The following is a 21,275-nucleotide window of genomic DNA, read 5'->3' as shown; positions in this document are numbered from 1 at the left end:
GTGCCGATTCAGGGGACACGGGTTCGTGCCCCGGTCCGGGAAGATCCCACATGCCGTGGAGCGGCTGGGCCTGTGAGCCATGGCCGCTGGGCCTGCGCATCCAGAGAGGGCCTGCGCATCCAGAGAGGGCCTCCGCAACGGGAGAAGCCACAACAGTGAGAGGCCTGCATACCGCAAAAAAAAAAAAAAAAAAAAAGGGTACCATTTCAGCAATATTTTTCTCAAAAAACGAGACTTATCAACTCACTTGCATTCAAGCCACTCTGGTCCTCTCCCTTTTTTTTTTTTAGGAATGAAGCTCTATTCAAGGGAGCCTATGCTCATTAAAAATATCTCACAGCATTAATGTTCTCATTAGAAGCATCAATGGGTGTGATGTCTTTAATGCTGGCTCTGTTTGTGCCTACTGTCCACCTGTGCAAATGTCTAAACGACAGTTGATAAACAATATATAAATCACTGCAAAAGAGAATCATGCAGAAAAACCTGGAGCTTAATTACATGTCCCAGAGCATCACCTCCAAAGATACAAAAGGTCTGATTGTTTTATCTATCTTGTGATAGATTTGGAATTAAGTGATCAGATCCTCTACAATAATATCGTAATAAAAGATAATACTTAATTCCTTACAAAAGTGACATCCTTACCAAATAAGCCTAGTTTATTCCCGCCGTTTTCCCTTATTTACTGTGCACCAGTAATGCACGGGAATGCAGTGGCTTCCCTTCCACTCCTGAAATGCATCAGCCCTCTCCCTTCTCACAGCTTCTGCACAATTCCCTCTGTCTAGAACATTCTATACACTCTTCCTCACCTAGTTAAATCCAATTCACCTTCCAGATCTCAATTCAAAAGGCCCTTGTCCAAAACACCCTTCCCTCACCACCCTACCACTGTCCTATCTAGATGAGATTCCCCTGTTACACAGGTTCTTGCAGCTTCCTGTGCTTTTCCCTCAGAGCACTTATCAGTCTGTAGAGTAATTATGTAACTGTGTGTGTTATTTGACTAATATCCGTCTTTCTACACCAGACTCTAAGCCCTGTCAGAACAGAGACTATGGCTGTTTTGCTTTCACTGGATTCTTGGAGCCTAACGCAATGCCTGGAATATAGTAGGCACTCAATTTGCTGAATGAATTTAGTAAGCAAACCCCATCATGTCCTGACACCCTGCCATATAAATGGTCAGGCCAAATAACGATGAAGTGAAGAAAATAGTGTTCTGAAAACTGTCTGATCAATCAGCTTGACATAGTGCTAGTAAGTAGATTCTTCTTGGCGAATTTAGTTTATCTTGATCTATGCTATGGTCATGACCCTGACAAAGAACTGGTTTAGTCCTAAGGATAGCATAATATGATAGATTAGGTTCAGCAGTGTAGTTCAGAAAATCCCAAACAGCAGTGGCTTAAACAAGATAGATGCATATTTCTCCCTCACTGTAAACAAGGTCTAAATACGAAGTTACCCAGGACTGCTACAGTGATCTGCAATGAGAAGACCCAGGTTCCATCTATCTTGCTGCAAACCTCTCCTTAGCCTCTACTTCATGCTTCTACTTCATGATCCATCAAGGCTGCTCAAGTCCAGCCATCCCATCCAATTCTAGACATCAGTAAGAAAGAAAGAGGTAAAAAGGCTTCCCCCTTTCTAGAAATCTCACACGTAAGTCCTTTAGTCAGAATGCAGTCATACAGCCATACCTAGAGGCAAGGGAAGCTAGAAAATATAGTCTGTATTCTAGAAGAAGTTTATATTAATAACAAAGAAAGGAAGGCTGGATACTGGGAGACAATCAGTAGTTTCTGCCACAAATTGCAAAAATATTTGAGGGGATCTCGTCTGCTGTTCCTGGTAACAGCAGGTCCCTCCTCAAATGAATGTCATTTAAGCAAGTAAGACCAACCAAATGGGAGAAAGAAACCTGTATGCCCAACAACGGAATGTAATTCGAGCCTTGATATGAACAAACAAGTGCCACCAAAGAGTGGGCCCTGAGGGAGAAGGCAGCGAGAACACAGCAGATGACCCCAGCGCTGCCGACAGGAACATGGAGACCTGGAAGGGTAGGAAGCTCATTAAGAGCTTGGAGGCCGCCCGCAGCAAAGGCACAGGCATGATATCACTGACCATCCCTCCCAAAGACCAGATTTCAAGAGTGGCAAAAATGTTAGCAGAGGAGTTTGGAACTTTAAGTTACTTTAAGTTACCTTAAGTTACTAGCAAACTTTAAGTTACTTTAAGTTACTAGCAAACTTTAAGTTACTTTAAGTTACGAGCAAACCGCCTTTCAGTCCTGGGAGCCATTACATCTGTACAACAAAGACTCAAGTTTTATAAAGAAGTACATCCAAATGGCCTGGTAGTTTACCGTGCTACAACTGTAACAGAAGAGGGAAAGGAAAAGAAACATTGACTTTGAACCTTTCAAACCAATTGATACGTCACTGTATTTGTGGGACAACCAATTCCATCCAGAGGCTCTTACAGCACTGCTTCCAGAAGACAGCCAGCTGGCATCATTGTAACAGATGGTAGTGGTGACTTTTTGGCACACTCCAAGGAAATACAAGAGAAGTCCTGCACAAATTCACTGTGGCTCTCCCAAAGAAATATGGTGGAGGAGGTCAACCAGCCTGCATCTTGCCCAGTTAAGAATGGGAAGTGACCTAACTCTATCTGGAAAGTAGCTCAGACTGCGGGGCAGCTGTTTATTTCTGGGGACAAAGTGAATGTGACTGGTCTCGTTTTAGCTGGATCAGCTGACTAAAACTGAACTAAGTCTATCTGATATGTTTGATCAGAGGTTACTATCAAAAGTTTTTAAATTAGTTGATACATCCTACGGTGGTAAAAGTGGATTCAACCAAGGTATTGAGATATCTACTGAAGTCCTCTCCAACGTGAAGCTCATTCAAGAGAAGAAATTAATAGAGCGATACTTTGATGACATCAGCCAGAGAGATGTTGCTCACTGGCAAAGCACAGAAGAGGACAAAATTTTCTATCAACTCCAGAGAAAGAGAAGGATAAATCTCATTTTACAGACAGACACGACAAGAACATGAGCATGATGCCCCTGTTGGAATGGTTTGCTGACAACTATAAAAAAAAATTTGGAGCTATGTTGGAAATTGTCGCAGATAAGGCACAAGAAGGATCCCAGTTTGTGAAAGGATTTGGTGCAATTGGAGGTATCCTGCAGTACCGAGCAGATTTCCAGGGAATGGAATACCAAGGAGGAGACAATGAATTTTTTGACTTTGATGATTACTAGGTAGTTGACACGGGTCTGGCGAAACGTGCCTCACCCTCCAGCATCCAACCCAAGGAACATACCCATGATGGAATCCAAACAGATCCCTGCCTTACAATTGGAACATTTCTAGAACTTAATCCACGAGCACTGGATACTGAAAAGAAAACCGAAGCAAAACCTGACCCAGCCCTATACTTTGGTTTGTCATGGTATCAGCACAGCAGCCTACAGCTAAGTTCCTAAATGCCACTTTGGGCTAATTTTTTTTTTTTGCGGTACGCGGGCCTCTCACTGTTGTGGCCTCTCCCGCTGTGGAGCACAGGCTCCGGACGCGCAGGCTCAGCGGCCATGGCTCACGGGCCCAGCCGCTCCGCGGCATGTGGGATCTTCCCGGACCGGGGCACGAACCCGTGTCCCCTGCATCGGCAGGCGGACTCTCAACCACTGCGCCACCAGGGAAGCCCTGGGCTAATTTTTAAATCCTAGTTTTTATTTTTATTCGACAGTGAAATTGGCTGCTCTTGTATTTTATGAAAAAAAAATGATGTTTTTAAACTTCATATATAGAAGCAAAAATACTTTCACTGCTGTAAACCTTCAAAAGTTAATAGAAATGAGATCGTTCGACTGGAGAAAAATTAAATTGCTGCATTTCACAGTGACCCATTTACATGGCATCCTCAGATTAGACTGCATAAGAGGAAATATATGTGGTGAATATTGGAGAAAAAAATACCAAATACAATCAGTCTAATTCTTCTCAAATGGCTTCAATGTGGGTTTTCAGTCAGAAGAGGGGCTTTTCATTTTTCTGCTAATCTCTCAAACACACTCCGTTATAATATATGCATTTGGGGTCATATGACTTCTGCATTTCCTAAAATACCAACGGTTGAATTGTTAATTATGGAATAAAACTTACATAGAAAAATATACTCAACAGGTAAGTCAAACCAGATTGGTACCTTCTTAAAAAAAAAAAAAGAGGGCTTCCCTGGTGGCACAGTGGTTGAGAGTCCGCCTGCCGATGCAGGGGACACGGGTTCATGCCCCGGTCTGGGAAGATCCCACATGCCGTGGAGCGGCTGGGCCCGTGAGCCACGGCCGCTGAGCCTGCGCATCCGGAGCCTGTGCTCCGCAACGGGAGCGGCCACAGCAGTGAGAGGCCCGCGTATTGCAAAAATAAAGTTGGTCGGACTTCAACTACTAAACTCGAGGTATTTCAGAAATTAAGAGGAAGAGCTGGGCAAGAAGCAAGATGGGAATCCCCGAAACTGTTCTAAAAACGGCAAGCTAGTGACACCAGTGACAGTTGCTAGAAGCGTAAAGGAAACCTTTACAAAATTGCTAGATTCGACCTCACTTGTTTCCAGCGAGTCCTTCTCTGAGAGAAACAACGCTTTGTGCCCAGTTTAGATTTAGTGTGGCTACAGCAGTTTTAAAGTAAGTTTTTTTGATTAACCACAGCAGCATGTGGTAATGTTTTACTGCAGATAAGTCATCTCAGAAAGACAGATCCGAGGACATGGTATACTGCATAATAACCAAACCTCACAATTTTCTGGCCCATTCTCCAGCCCACCCTAACACACACCCATCCTCTCTTAAAAGTAACTGTCTGCTCTTTGCAGTCAGGAAATTCTACAACAAGCCCGCCTGTGATCAAAGGCCTCTCCATCAGCTTTCCCCAGATACATAATCCACAGCTGGCAAAGACTCAGAAACATCCTCTTGACCATGAATAAATTTGATTTTTTGGACTGGAGGTATGCAAAATCATGTTATACAGCCCACAATGGTCATGCAATTGAAGATTACTCCTCCTTTCCAGGACAAATTTTCTCTTTCTGAATCTCGGTCCTGTTTCTGAGGTGTACCAAGACATCAGGTCTGAAAAATTAGAGGAGAATTTCCCATTGCCAGGGAAGTCTGTCAGAAAAGCTCAGGACTTAAAAGGAGAAAAGGAAAATAGAATTAAATCTGTCAATGTGTGAAGATGCCAATAGGCATTACACATGCGCCCGCACGCACACAAACACACACAGTGCTAGGAGTCAAATACGCTTAGGAAACACTAACTGAAAGGTTTCTTTCCTGCAGACCTTCTCAGAGCCTTTAATATTGCCAATATGCATTATGGATCTCCAGGAGGGGCACAGTAGACAGATCTTCTACTTCAACTCTTGTTCATCTTATATGGTGGCAACATACTAGAATGGAAAGAAATGTATCAAGATTAAACAGGGCTGTCTCTGGGTAATAAAGTTTACAGGTAATTTTAATTCTCTGTATCTCTAAATTCTCTATCATGAATTGCTTTTACAATCTGAAAAAAGTTAAGGATGAGAAAGAAAAACTAACATTTGAATCTATATTGTTTTAATATTTTTAAAAATCAGAAGTAACTGAAAGGGAGATTTTTTTTCTTTCTTTTAAGAAACAGAGGTGCTTATTGTTCTTCAAGATTTACTGTATACCTCCAGTATGCCAGGTTCTAATGTAGGAGTAATAAAAAGGAAGAATTTATTTTGATGATTCACTACATAGTTCCAGTAGCCTGAAAGAGGAAAAGAAACTCTTCAAAGGTCTTCCCACTATGAGCTAATAAATAAACTAAAGCCTGCAAACATAATAAAAATACTTGTACAATATCAATATAAAAATATACATTTATGCTACTGTGCTTTTTCCCCCAATCATTTAAAAGATCTCCTTTAAATATAACCTCTTGATTTATTTTGTAACAGTACCCTATATATAAAAACTTGAATTGGAAATAAAACGTCATCAATAGACCCTTAAACTCTATCATTCATTCTTTCATCAAGTTATTAAATGCTTATTACATACTGGGAAATACATGATTATTCTTGGAGAATTCCATGAAAGCATGTCCTTCTTCATGATTAGTTATTTTAGCAGGTTATTATCTAAATAAATCTAATACTATTTATAAAATTAGAAAGAGAAAAATTAGCATAGAGAAACTAAAGTTATAACAGACCTACGTAGCAAATATTTTATGATATGATCTGTTGCTTTGTCTTATTTTCAGTTTGATAATCATGGTAACTTGGACTATCCAGAAAAGTAAAACCAAATTCTAATTCTGGCCAAAAGAAAACAATTTCAGTATGCTTGGTCCTAAGGCTTCCTACGTTTCCAGTTATGCCACGTTTAGCAAAAGAGACAGGAGGAGCCAGGCATCAAAGTCCATCTTCAGCAATTCTACAAACCACTTACTTGTTAAGGCGTTTCTGTCCCCAGTTACAACCACAGTGACTAGGTTAAACTAGCAAAGCCACCTCTCCAGGTTCACCATGAAGAAAAGAACTCTTCTTCTAACCCCTCCAGGCTATTCTTCCCATGGAATGTTTTCAGACAGTTTTGGGAATGACCCCCTTCCTCTCAGCTAGGGGGAAGGTCAAGAATGGTCAACAGGACACTCTAATGTAGGCAGACTTTGGGACTTGATTCACCCATCAAGGGAGGCAAAGGACATGCTTCTATTTATGTCATCTCCCACGATGAGACCAGAAAACCTCTGTGTAGTCTCTCTACAATTCAAACGGGAGGAACCCAGGGAAATTATGTCAGCTGGAAGCCCCAGTGTGGAAATTCTCAGTCCACCAGGTTAACCACACATGGAAGGGCCACAAATAGGTACAAGTTCCTTTGCTTCGAGACCTGAATAAAGAGGCCTAAATTTTGTGACTAGCCAAATAAGCAGCAAACTTATTTGCTCAGGGAAATAATATTGCCCTGCTCTAATTACAGCTCTGCTGGAACAGAGTTTCTAGAAAGTGCTGAGATTTCCTTCAATTTCACTGAGCAAGAATTCCAATGATGAAAGTGGACCCACACCACCATACTAGAAAAGCCATTTAGAGGAATAAATTTCCACAAATCAAACCAAAGCAAAACAAAAATAAACTAAGTCTACCATTTTTGAGTGTTTACTACACACATATATTCACTAAATATGCAATGTGTTTCTAGTTCACACTACTGAATTTGTCTTACGATGTCAACAGCAGCAAGAAAGTCTGTAAGACTAGCGCAAAAGGATTCCTAGAGGGCTTCCCTGGTGGTGCAGTGGTTGAGAGTCCGCCTGCCGATGCAGGGGACGCGGGTTCGTGCCCTGGTCCAGGAAGATCCCACATGCTGCGGAGCGGCTGGGCCCGTGAGCCACGGCCTCTGAGCCTGTGCTGCACAACGGGAGAGGCCACAACAGTGAGAGGCCCGCGTACCACCAAAAAAAAAAAAAAAAAAGGATTCCTAGAGAGCCTAAGAAACAAGGAATCCAGTGCCTCAGAAGTACAACTTCTTTTTAAGACCGAAAAAAAAGAAAAAAAAATTGTTTTATAAGTAAGAGAAACTTGGGCCTGAACTCTAAATTTTGTGTTAATTGAATCAATGTTAATAAGTTCAAGCTATTTGGGGCTTCCTAAAACTCACTTGTTAAAACAAATAAATGAAGGCCAAGAAAACATACAAAGAGGAAATATTTGTGGGCCCAAAACAAGGGAGTTAAGAAATCAAACAGCACTATGAATAGGCACAGAACTATTGTTATGTCACCCACGAACACAGACATGAAATGACCTATGTATAAAAGTTAGCGAAGTCATTGACATTGTATACTCCAAGGCAAAAATATCAAAATAACCAAATGCTTCTCACACATGGGAGCCACATCTTAAAAATGAAAAGAAATTCAGAACAACTTAGGTGGCTATAAATGACAAAGGAAGCAGCTGCTGTTAAAGTTTCAAGTTTCTTAATAGCTCATGTCAGCAGCCACATTAAAAAACAGGGTAATTGTTTAAATGCTTGGGCACAACTCTCTTAAGCAACTACCCATGGTATAATGGGAAAATTGAGATAAATCTGTACATCAAGGGATACAATGGCATTAGGAGAAAATTGCTTCCCACTCTCTTACTAATTTAGCAGATAAGAAGAATGTGTCAGCCTCAGATTGGTCAGTATCTAAGCAGCGGGCAGTAATTTTTATTTACTCCCATCTTTCTGAAGAATTTAGAACACTTCTAATATTATTTGCTAATAAGCATTTCTATTCATTGCCACCAGGCATATGTCAGGATAGAGGTGGGACAGAATACCGTGTGTGTCTCTTATGTTCATTGAAACGGTTGCTGAGGAGATAGAAAAACAGAAAATGGGGAAATGACAACATGTACAGAGACTATTTACTATTTGCTTTCTACCCTCAACAAAGTTTTGGCTTGACAATTTTTTAAAGAAAGCCACCTCCACATCTCAAGCAGTGACGCACATTATCTCTTCAGCTAACCCCCTGCTCTATCAAGATGATTGATCACTCCATTCCTGGTAAAAATACATGGATAGGTGGGTAAGTCTGTGGGTAGCCAAGCTTGAAGGCTGGCTACCCACAGGTTGGCTACACACACTGCTTGTTTTAAGAAAATCTATGGAAATGTCCCAATTACAAAACAGATTAACTCAAGGGTGCTCATTTACCTTACAAAATAAAGAGGCTGTTTGCTATAGTTTTTTATCAGGTCAAGGGGAAGAGGAAACTTGAGAGCAAAGTTGTTTGTGGAGTTATTTTTCGTAACAGTGGTAGCAGTTGCTGGGCTGCCCCGTGAGAATCAGCACGACGATTCTGTACTCATCACTCGAGTCAGGAGGCAGCTGGAGCATCACAACTGACTGTGACTCCTAAGGACACGGGAATGTCTTCCCGTTCAGGAATAATTAAAAGCACCGAGGCCATTCAAATCAAAGTTGTACCTAAATTCCTCCAGGAACATTTTAAAAACTAGGAAGGCAAGAGAAATAAAATATATTCCCTAATATGGCACTCAGATTATCATGCAACCTCTTTTATCTCATTGAAATGGAAATAGAAAACACAGGGGAAAAAAATGGGAAAAGGGAGGAGTATTTTGGATTCTCCCCCAATGCTCCATTCCTACTGTTTTGTTCTGTCCCCAAACCAGAAAATGACATCAGGAACGTGAACACAATGCAGCCACATGAGCCCTGATGAAGGCCAGGCTTTGAGGAAGGAAAAGGAAGGAAGAGAACAGGCAAAATATGAAGTCCAGTTATAAGGCCACGAATAACTATGCCCTGCCGCACAGAAACCATTCCTACATTCTTAAGCCATTCCGCCCAGCCAGCCTACAAAGGGAGCTTGAATTCCTGGGCCCCTGGTGCTGCCAAGTATCCCGCTTTTACTGTAACAGTCTCCCCATTACCACCCTTGTCAGCCCTTCCCATTGTAGCACCTTACCCTCACGCTGCTGCCAGATTTGCTTCCCGACACATATTTTCTAGAGCTCGAACGCCTACAGCAGCTCCTCAGGGTCAGGCACTATGTTAAGGGCTTTTCGTGCATTATCTCATTTCATCCTCACTACAGTGCTCTGAGCTATATTCTCATTCTTTCCATTTCACAGATGAAGAAATTGAGGCACAGAGTAGTTTCATAATTTACCCAAAATTACACAGCTAGGATACAGCAAAACACTCACAACCCCCATGTTTTAACACCAACAAAATAAAATCCAAACTCTCCGGCCTCGCCATCAAGCATCTCCGTATCTTTCCAGTCTTATTTCCATCTCTTCCCTTTCGTTTCTTCCTTACTACCTGGCACAGCACGATGCAGTCCTCGGGATGAATTCGTGTTGATTGAATGAAATGTCCAAGCTAATGAATGATCAGTCAGTTTTTATTTCATTCAAACATGGTCCTTATTTTCAATGTCACGGGGAAAAAATTGTTTCAGCGTCTTCCCAGGAAATCTAATCTTTGAACATGACACCAGGCAACAAAGAAATTGCACAAGAACGTGTTAGGTTAATTATTCATCTCCTCACTGTCAGCAAGGGCTTCCAAGCAAGGCAGCGGTAACACATCTACACCCAGACGTGTTACAAGTCACACGAGGGTGGGGCATGGTTGTTGAATATGGATCCCCAATCCAGGAAACAAACTCCTTACAATACACCTTTTTTTTCCTTGAAAGAAAATTTATCAAATCTATCATAGGGCAATCATACTGGCAGTAGTCCTGAGTACCTAGAGCAAAATCGATTGCTTTATATAAATTAGGTTTTGCTTGGTGCCAACAAGTAGGATAAACTAAAAACCCAAACTTAATTCATACAGTACTTCACAGGATACAAACCACTTACACATAACCTCCGACATCATCCCCATGGCAACGTTCTGAGGCCTTATTATTCTCCCCATTTGGCAGAGGAGGAAACTTGAGTGCAAAGATGATGAGTAATGTACCCAAAACCACACAAAAGACAAGAAACCAAGTCTTCTCTCTCCAAGTCCAGCCTGAGGGTCCCAGGTGTGAAGAGCAGTTATTTTCTAACAGACCTTTCCCTCTACATACAGCCTCTTCCATGATAAAGAAAGGTTCTGACCAACTTAGTACAAGAGTCCAAGCTGAGGAGCAGAGGCACCCAAGAAGAACCAGGAAACGGCTGGCAACAGGTTTCTGCGGGCTTAAGACATTGGCTCCATCAACTGTACATGCTAAGTAATGGTTCTGGACAGGGTCCCTTCCTCCTCCTTGTCCCCCCTCCTCCTCCCTGCTCCCCAAAATACCTGAACAACCCAGAAGCAGAAAAGAAGAAAGTAGCAACATCCACACTTGTCCCTCCTGGCTTCCTACCCAATGCTGCAGTAAGAGCAGAGAGCAGAGCCTCATTACCTTCAACCTGGGGAGGGGGATGGGAGGGGAACTGTGATGGTTAATTTTATGTGTCAATTTGGAGGGTGTGTTTGGATGAGATTAATGTTTAAATGGATGAACTCTGGGTAAAGCAGATTGCCCTCCATAATGCTGGTGGGCCGCACCCAATCAGCTGAAGGCCTGAATAGAGCAGAAAGACCAGCCTCCCCAAGCAAGGGGCAATTCTCCAGCAGACTACCTTGGGACTGGAGCTGCAGCCATTCCAGTGAGAGCTGCATTAGCTCCCCTGGGTATACAGGCTGCTGGCCCACATTGCAGATTTTGGACTTTCCATAATCATGTGAACCAATTCCTTATTAAAAATGCCATATAGATAGATCATATATATATGGATAATTTATATATATATTAAAAAAATAGTGTGTGTGTGTGATTGAGATATATATATATATATATATATATATATATATATATATATATATCCCATTGGTTCTGTTTCTCTGGAGAACCATGACTAACACAGGGACCAATTGGCAATGGTGGAATATTATGGGAGCAGATCTTTGCTACAGATGAAGAAGGATCTCTGGGATGATGAAAAGGAACTCAAAGCAGAGAGAGCATGTGGTGTCCACTTGGAGGGAAGTACTGATGTATATGTACTTTGAGGAATGACGGGGCAGGTGCTGGAATTGAGAAAATTTTTGCTTAGGGAGAACTAACATTTTTAGTTATACAAGGAGAAAGTTTATTATTCTTGAAAATTACATAATATGTAAGAAAAATGTGGTCTAAAACTCACTTTGATTATAAAAATCCCAATAGAAAACATATTTGACAATTTTTATCAATTTAACCTTCTTAAAAGAGGACAAGATTCACATTATGAAAGAGGAAGAACTTCCCAATTTTGCTCTATGTGTGGAATAATCAAGTGGCCACCAGCATACTTTTATTCAAACAGTATGCTGGGAAACAAAAAAAGTTTTTATGACAGAGCAAAGGGAAAACACAACTTCCTATTTGTTTTAGATATGTAATTTAAGCAAACACAACCATTAAAACACATAATCTCTTCATCAGCTGCACTAAAGTTTATTTTTAAACAGATATTCAAAATATTTAAGCCATAATCCTATCACAGCTGCAGCTGGATCATCAATTGTCGAGTTACAGGTTTACATTCATTCTCACCAAAATGTCTACATCACTACAGTATTTATTTTGAGGATATTTTTCATGTGGATAATTAAAAGCATACAAGTCCACATACATTTCACTTTTATTATCAAAGTAGTTTTCAAAGATGTTTCTAGGCCCAAAATATACGATAGGTATTAACTAAGGTTAAATTCTAAAAGTATTCTTTCCATAATGAAAATCTGCACCTATAATAAAACACTAATAGGAGAATGCTGACTTATTTCAGAAATTTTAATCTACTCATGAAAAACAATTTCTTTTGGTGGCATAATTTTAAAATCACTACACTAGACAATGACAGTTAAACTTATCTATCAGTTGGGATGTTTTCAGCTGCAAACATCAGAAAAAACAACTAAAATTGGCTTAAGCAATCTGGACATTTATATATCTCTTAGCAAAACCTTTTGAGGTAGGTTGTTCTAGCCTGAGTAGGTCAGTGGTTCAGTGATGTCATCCTTTTGCTCTGCATCTTTGGTAGTTGGTGATCACCTCCTTATGATTGCAAAATGGTGGCAAAAGCTCCAAACAACACATCATCACACAAGAATGTCCAAAGTAGGAACACTGGAGGCAGGGAGAGGTAAGGAGTATGTACTCCCTGAACTTCTCTCTTTTTTATAAGGGAGAAATATCTTTCCCAGAAGCCTCCAGTCTTCCAATAAATCTCCTGAACCAGAATGAAGTCACATGACCCCTTCTAAACGAATTTGTGCCAAATGGGAATAGCATTGCCATGATCTGCTAAGAGGTCTTCATTCATCCCCTGGGGTTGGGCACATTGCAGCCGGATGCCTGAACAAAATTGGGATTCTGTTAACAAAGGAGAAAGCGGGATGGGCAATCAAGAGTCACTTCCAAAGATGGATAAAGAATAGCTTATATTATTGAATGCTTTTAGTACCACTCACCTTATTATGCACTGTTTATACATTATATCATTTAGTTCTCACCAGTTAGAGGCCATTATTATCTCCATTTTCCAGATGAGGAAACCAAAGCACAGAGTGGTCATATAGTTTCTCCAGGTAAGTGATAGAAATAGGACTGAAATCCAGACAGTCTGACCCCACAGTCAGCAAAGGCTTGGTTTGGGTGGCTACAAAAATTTTAAAGCAGAAAAGACAACTGAGGTGGCTATAAAATTCATCTGGGGTGGTAAGCTAGTAAAAGGAGAAAAGTTTTAGGGGCTTCCCCGGTGGCACAGTGGTTAAGAATCCACCTGCCAGTGCAGGGGACACGGGTTCGATCCCTGGTCCAGGAAGATCCCACATGCTGTGGAGCAACTAAGCCCGTGCGCCACAACTACTGAGCCTGTGCTCTAGAGCCCTCGAGCCACAACTACTGAAGCCCGCACACCCTACAGCCCATGCACCACAACTACTGAGCCCACACGCCACAACTACTGAAGCCCGCATGCTCTAGGGCCCGTGTGCCGCAACTAACGAGCCCGTGTGCTGCAACTACTGAAGCTCTCACGCCTAGAGCCCGTGCTCCACAACAGGAGAAGCCACTGCAACAAGAAGCCCGCACACCACAATGAAGAGTAGCCCCCACTCGCCACAACTAGAGAAAGCCCACGTGCAGCAACGAAGACCCAACGCAGCCAATAAATAAATAAATATTTTTTTAAAAGGAGAAAAGTTTTAAAACCCCTCAAATTTCAAATAAAAGGCATCTTATTTCACCCATTTTTACTGCATTAAGGCAAAGAAGGAAGAAAAATTATTCCAGCGTTCCACTTTAGAATGCTCCTCTTAAAATATCTTTTATTTATTGCTAAAATTTTTTGTTTTAAATTTCACATATATTGCCAACACCATAAAATAAAACTGTTTATTTCTTGATAATCTTCTTACATATTTTATTACAATATATAAACACATACATTTTACTTTGCTTTCTTCCAAATCTTTTTCATTTCCAGTCTTCCTGAATATCATTTGGAATAGCTAAAAGAAAATTCCAGTTTTATCTCTCGACTGTTGGCCACCTACATTCCTTCTAATTTTTCACCATCAGAAATAACAATACAATAAATGGGGGTTTTTTCTTATAGCTTTTTTATTCTTTAGCAGTTTGTCTTTAGAATAGGTTCCAAGAAGTGGAATGGCCAGGTCAAAGGGTCTGACCATTTGTATGACTTTTTACATCCACTGTCGATGGGCTTCAAAAAGAACTGAGCTATTAACATTGCTGCCAGAAATGTAAGAATGTACTCATTTTCTCAGGTCACATTAGCTTTGTTTTATTTATATTTGTATTCATTAAGTAGCCATAAAATGGTTTCTCATTACTTTTTTACTTCCATTTCTTTGATTTGGAGTGGAGCATTTCCCTATAGGCGTGTGTGCAAGTATTTCCTCCTGTGAAAAACCTGTTCCTATTCTCTGCCCATTAATCTTTCTGGGTTTTAGTGCTGTTGTGATTCACATATTCCAAAACAAAGTTGGCTTAATTTCATTTCTGCAAACTGCATGCAGACTAAATGACTGGTTTATCTAGACTTACACTTGGGTGAACCCAAATTCCAGCTTGTTTCCCAGAATTCCTAGATTTCAACAACTGAGGCATAACTGTCCATCTTAGTGATAAAAATATGAACAAGAATGTTTCCACTGCTAATTTTTTTCCCCAAGATACATATTAAGACCACTACACTCAAAAATTCTAAGAGTAATATTAACATATATACATCAATCCTTGTTTTCATTGTCAACTACACTCTGCAGATAAAGAATCATTCTTTCACTATGGGATAATAGCCTTTATAAGATTTCTTTTGTGCTTTTATTCCAAAATTGCTAGGTAGGTGCAAACTCCTAGGGGAAAAAAAAATCAGTATCTTCAGATTTTGTTTTCCTTAAGTATATAAAGAGGAAAAAAAAGCCTCCTCAAAACAACATATACAATAAACTCTTCAATCATCTTTTAGCAAAAAAGAAAAGGCATAAAAAGGGGCAAGAAGGATAAACTAGGAGTTTGGGATTAACGTATAGCACAGGGACCTATATTCAATATCTTGTAATAACCTACGGTAAAGGAAAAGAATATGAAAAAGTATATATATATTATATATAATATATATATATATATATGAACCACTTTGCTGTACCCCTGAAACTAACACATTGTAAATCAACTATACTTCAATACAAAAAGAAAAAGTAAAAGCATAAGGCACATTGTTATAAACACTTTTTTTAGACTCTACCACTCTGCCTCTTATCTCCTTCTGTTACCTAAATATTTATTCTCAAACCAGAATCACTAAGAGAGCCTTTTAAAAATATAGATTCCCGCCCCATGCCCCAAATCTGCGGGGCTGCAGCCTAATAATCTATACTTTTAAAATATTCCCCAAGTTTCCAAATCTTTTAGCTGCAAAATTCTCATTTTAAACTAACTCTTAACAAGAACCATAAGGCTAATACTTAAATTGATTTTAAATCCTGCTAAGCAAAAGATCTGCATTTACTTCTGTAGTGTTTTGGAAAAAGCTCTTGAAAGATAATTTACACTCTTAATTAATCTTTTACCTAAGAAAGAGCAGAGGCCAGAGACAAACATTTTTGACTCTCAGCCCTTTGCAAGGTAAGGTAAGGATCACGTGGTATCCAGGACCAACACTGGTACCAATTTACCCTCATAGTGCTTCCTGAAGGAAGTGTTCAGGAATCCTTAGTCCTATTGCAAAGGGCTTGTTATTGTTTTTTCTTTGTTTGCTTGTTTACAAATAACCAAAATCAACTTGTATGAGGGTAGTCAACCATAAGTAATTTTATTTTTTCAAACTTTTCCTTAATGTTATGGGGAAGTTATTTTTTATGTTTCAGGAGAAAATGAAAGGGGATTCGTAAAAAACCTAGGTGGCATTCCCCATTTATTCACTGGCTCCTTTTGAATTCTCTTTGCTGTCAGGCATTATTAGAATCTTATTCTAAGATGTCCCAAAGCACAGTGGATAGTTTATTAATGCCTTCAGTAATGCTGATTTCTGCATTATTCTATGAATATCAGTTATTCTATATGTATGTATTCCACATATGTATATAAAGAGAAACTTGGATGCACTTGAAAACCAGAAGAATGTTAATGCAGAAGCCTTCGTAAGTCAGTGCTTTACTAACTCTCCAGCGTATTTCCACATAGGTATTTAAATCACAGAAAATCACTTCAGCTGCAGCCTCAGCTGGGTGGAGAAAAGGCCCTGTGGTTAGAGTTTTATCTTCTTTCTGTAGCCAAGAAAAAGAAAGTCACACTATGTTAGGTGGACACTCGGCAGACAAGGGCAACACTATGTGGTCCTACAGTCAACAAGCAAAAGGGTTAACTGTGGCCTCCTGCACTGACTCAGTCTTATTATTCAGCCTCATTCCAGAAACAATATTAATAAGCAGGGGTTCCTTGAAAGATTAATGTTTCTGAGCTCAGCCACCCCCAGTGGGAGTATTCTCTATCCAATTCTATAATACGCAGGCTGCAAATCTTCTGGCCTCATTGAACTAAAACAGGTAAAAGCACTCAGTATCTTCCTCCACGGTTTCATGTTAAGCTTTCAACTCCCGCCTGTAATCGGCCAGAAATGTTGGTGCTTCCTGAACTATCCTACTGAAGCATCCTAACAGCAGAGGAGCAGATCCCAAATACAAAATTAAATTACTCTCCCTTGGGGTTATCTTAAGATGTCTTGTGTATGTTCCATCTTAGTCTCTGTTGTATTTATGCATTTGCTTTAACAGCAAATAATGTTTCTTCTAAAACTCTAGGAAAAATGGATACTCCAGAAGGAGGAAGTAGATGTATTACAGCACTTCGTGTACCCAGTGGAGTGCACACCCATCAGATTGTCTGCCTTATTCAAAATGTTCCCCTTCCCAATTACAAACCACCTCCACAAAGCAAGTTCCTGAGAGCCATTTGTGCAATATGCTGCCCCAAGCCCTCACCGTGTTAACCGAACCACAAGGCCCAGGGGGGGACCAGGAGGTTCCCCATCCAGGGAATGTGAGGAGATGGAGAGCAAGACGTCTCTCTCTTTGGCTGGAGCTGTAGTCACGTGTCCCCCTATGTAATCCGAGGAGACAAGAAATGTGGTCTTCAGAAAGGCAGCAAATGAAGAAAATAGAAGCAGAGGTGAGAGGTAGAGTGAAAATGCCACCTGGGTCCCCGAGATGTCCAGTCAGGGGGGCCAACCTTCCTGGAACTGAACTCCATCAATTTGGAAGCTTAGCTCTCTGAGTAGTTCACCTCAGCACACCACAGGGAACTGCACTTTGGGAAACACGAGCTAAAGTGATGGAAAAGGCAACCCAGGGCCTTGTTCATCATAAGGTGAATCACTTTTGCTGTGGGTGCGACCTTTGTTCAAAGAGCAATTCTTTTTTTTTTTTTAATGTTTACTTATTTTTTCTTATTAGTCACCCATTTTATACACATCAGCGTATACATGTCAATCCCAACCTTCCAATTCATCACACCACCACCCCCACCACACGCCGCTTTCCCCCCTTGGTATCCATACGTTTGTTCTCTACATCTGTGTCTCAATTTCTGCTCTGCAAACCAGTTCATCTGTACCATTTTCTAGGTTCCACATATGTGTTAATATCCAATATTTGTTTTTCTCTTTCTGATTTACTTCACTCTATATGAAAGTCTCTCGGTCTATCCACGTCTCTAAAATGGCCCAATTTCGTTCCTCTTTATGCCTGAGTAATATTCCACTGTACATATATGTACCACATCTTCATTACTCATTCTTCTGTCGATGGGCATTTAAGTTCCTTCCATGTCCTGGCTATTGTAAATAGAGCTGCAATGAACATTGTGGTACATGACTTTTTTTGAATTATGCTTTTCTCTGGGTATATGCCCAGTAGTGGGATTGCTGAGTCATATGGTAATTCTTTTTTAGGTTCCTTAAGGAACCTCCATACTGTTCCCCACAATGGCTGTATCAATTTACATTGTCACCAACAGTGCAAGAGGGTTCCCTTTTCTCCACACCCTCTCCAGCATTTGTTGTTAGTAGAATTTCTGATGATGCTCATTCTAACTGGTGGGAGGTGATACCTCATTGTAGTTTTGATTTGCATTTCTCTAGTAATTAGTGATGTTGAGCAGCTTTTCATGTGATTCTTGGCCATCTGTATGTCTTCTTTGGAGAGATGTCTATTTAGGTCTTCTGCCCATTTTTGGATTGGGTTGTTTGTTTCTTTAATACTGAGCTGCATGAGCTGTTTATATATTTTGGAGAATAATCCTTTGTCCGTTGATTCATTTGCAAATATTTTCTCCCACATTGTCTTTTCATGTTGTTTATGGTTTCCTTTGCTGTGCAAAAGCTTTGAAGTTTCATTAGGTCCCATTTGTTTATTTTTGTTTTTAAATCCATTACTCTAGGAGGTGGATTGAAAAAGATCTTGCTGTGATTTATGTCAAAGAGTGTTCTGCCTAGGTTTTCCTCTAAGAGTTTTATAGTGTCTGGTCTTACATTTAGGTCTCAAATTCATTTTGAGGTTATTTTTGTGTATGGTGTTAGGGAGTATTCTAGTTTCATTCTTCTACATGTAGCTGTCCAGTTTTCCCAGCACCACTTACCGAAGGACTATCCTTCCTCCATTGTATGTCTTTGCCTCCTTTGTCATAGATTAGTTGACCATAGGTGCGTGGGTTTATCTCTGGGCTTTCTATCTTGTTCCACTGATCTATGTTTTTGTTTTTGTGCCAGTACCATACTGTCTTGATTACTGTAGCTTTGTAGTATAGTCTGAAGTCAGGGAGTCTGATTCCTCCAGCTCCGTTTTTTTCCCTCAAGACTGCTTTGGCTATTCGGGGTCTTTGGTGTCTCCATACAAATTTCAAGATGATTTGTTCTAGTTCTGTAAAAAAAAAATGCCATTGGTAATCTGATAGGCATTGCATTGAATCTGTAGATTGCTTTGGGTAGTAGAGTCATTTTCACAATATTGATTCTTCCAATCCAAGAACATGGTGTATATCTCTCCATCTGTTTGTGTCATCTTTAGGTTCTTTCATCAGTGTCTTACACTTTTCTGCATACAGGTCTTTTGTTTCCCTAGGTAGGTTTATTCCTAGGTATTTTATTCTTTTTGTTGCAATGGTAAATGAGAGTGTTTCCATAATTTCTCTTTCAGATTTTTCATCATTAGTGGATAGGAATGCAAGAGATTTCTATGCATTAATTTTGTATCTTGCAACTTTACCAAATTCATTGAATAGCTCTAGAAGTTTTCTGGTGGCATTTTTAGGATTCTCTATGTATAGTATCATGTCATCTGCAAACAGTGACAGTTTTACCTCTTCTTTTCCAATCTGTATTACTTTTACTTCTTTTTCTTCTCTGATTGCTGTGACTAGGACTTCCAAAACTATGTTGAATACTGGTGAGAGTGGACATCCTTGTCTTGTTCCTGATCTTAGAAGTAATGCTTTCAGTTTTTCACCATTGAGAATGATGTTTGCTGTGAGTTTCTCTATTATGTTGAGGTAGTTTCCCTCTATGCTCACTTTCTGGAGAATTTTTATCATAAATGGGTGTTGAATTTTGTCAAAAGCTTTCTCTGCATCTATTGAGATGATCATATGGTTTTTCTTCTTCAATTTGTTAATATGGTGTATCACATTGATTGATTTGCATATATTGAAGAATCCTTACATCCCTGGGATAAATCCCACTTGATCATGGTGTATGATCCTTTTAATGTGTTGTTGGATTCTGTTTGCTAGTATTTATTTTGTTGAGGATTTCTGCATCATTGAGGTTTTTTGCATCTATATTCATCAGTGATATTGGTCTGTAATTTTCTCTTTCTATAGTGTCTTTGTCTGGTTTTCATATCAGCATGATGGTGGCCTCATAGAATGAGTTTGGGAGTGTTCCTTCCCCTGCAATTTTTTGAAAGAGTTTGAGAAGGATGGGTGTTAGCTCTTCTCTAAATGTTTGATAGAATTCACCTGTGAAGCCATCTGGTCCTCGACTTTTGTTTGTTGGAAGAGTTTTAATCACAGTCTCAATTTCATTATTGTGATTGGTCTGTTCATATTTTCTATTTCTTCCTGCTTCAGTCTTGGAAGTTTATACCTTTCTAAGAATTTGTCCATTTCTTCCAGGTTGTCCATTTTATTGGCATAGAGTTGCTTGTAGTAGTCTCTCAGGATACTTTGTATTTCTGCAGTGTCTGTTGTAAATTCCCCTTTTTCACTTCTAATTTAATTGATTTGAGTCCTCTCCCTCTTTTTCTTGATGAGTCTGGCTAATGGTTTATCAATTTTCTTTATCTTCTCAAAGAACAAGCTTTTAGTTTTTTTGATCTTTGCTATTGTTTTCTTTGTTTCTATTTCATTTATTTCTGCTCTGATCTTTATGATTTCTTTCCTTCTGCTAACTTAGGGTTTTGTTTGTTCTTCTTTCTCTAGTTCCTTTAGGTGTAACGTTAGATTCTTTGAGATTTTTCTTGTTTCTTGAGGTAGGATTGTATTGCTATAAACTTCCCTCTTAGAACTGCTTTTGCTGCATCCCACAGGTTTTGGACCATCATGTTTTCATTGTCATTTGTCTCTAGGTGTTTTTTGACTTCCTCTTTGATTTCTTCAGTGATCTCTTGGTTATTTAGTAACGTATTGTTTAGCCTCCATGTGTTTGTGTTTTTTACGTTTCTTTCCCTGTAATTCATTTCTAATCTCATAGTGTTGTGGTCATAAAAGATGCTTGACATGACTTGAATTTTCTTAAATTTACTGAGGCTTGATTGGTGACCCAAGATGTGATCTATCCTGGAGAATGTTCCATGCACACTTGAGAAGAAAGTGTAGTCTGCTATTTTTGGATGAATGTCCTATAAATATCAATTAAATCTATCTGGTCTGTTGTATCACTTAAAGCTTGTGTTTCCTTATTAATTTTCTGTCTGGATGATCTGTCCATTGGTGTAAGTGAGGTGTTAAAGTCCCCCACTATTATTGTGTTACTGTCGATTTCCTCTTTTATAGCTGTTCACATTTGCCTTATGTATTGAGGTGCTCCTGTGTTGGGTGCATATACATTTATAATTGTTATATCTTCTTCTTGGATTGATCCCT

The 21,275-nt window shown here is 39.7% G+C and overlaps 1 protein-coding gene and 1 pseudogene across 7 annotated transcripts in view; one reads left to right on the top strand and one right to left on the bottom strand.

The window, feature by feature from the left end:
• ANKRD44 (ankyrin repeat domain 44) overlaps nt 1-21,275 on the bottom strand; it is a 317,233-nt gene that overhangs the window by 246,210 nt on the left and 49,748 nt on the right. The gene's annotated exons all lie outside the window — the stretch shown is intronic.
• Nucleotides 2,030-3,280, top strand: LOC115852700 (eukaryotic peptide chain release factor subunit 1-like; annotated as a pseudogene).

Source organism: Globicephala melas, chromosome 7, assembly GCF_963455315.2.
Source record: "Globicephala melas chromosome 7, mGloMel1.2, whole genome shotgun sequence".
NCBI lineage: Eukaryota > Metazoa > Chordata > Mammalia > Artiodactyla > Delphinidae > Globicephala > Globicephala melas.
Note: the sequence above shows the minus strand (reverse complement) of the source record. Positions and strands in the feature narration are given on the sequence as shown.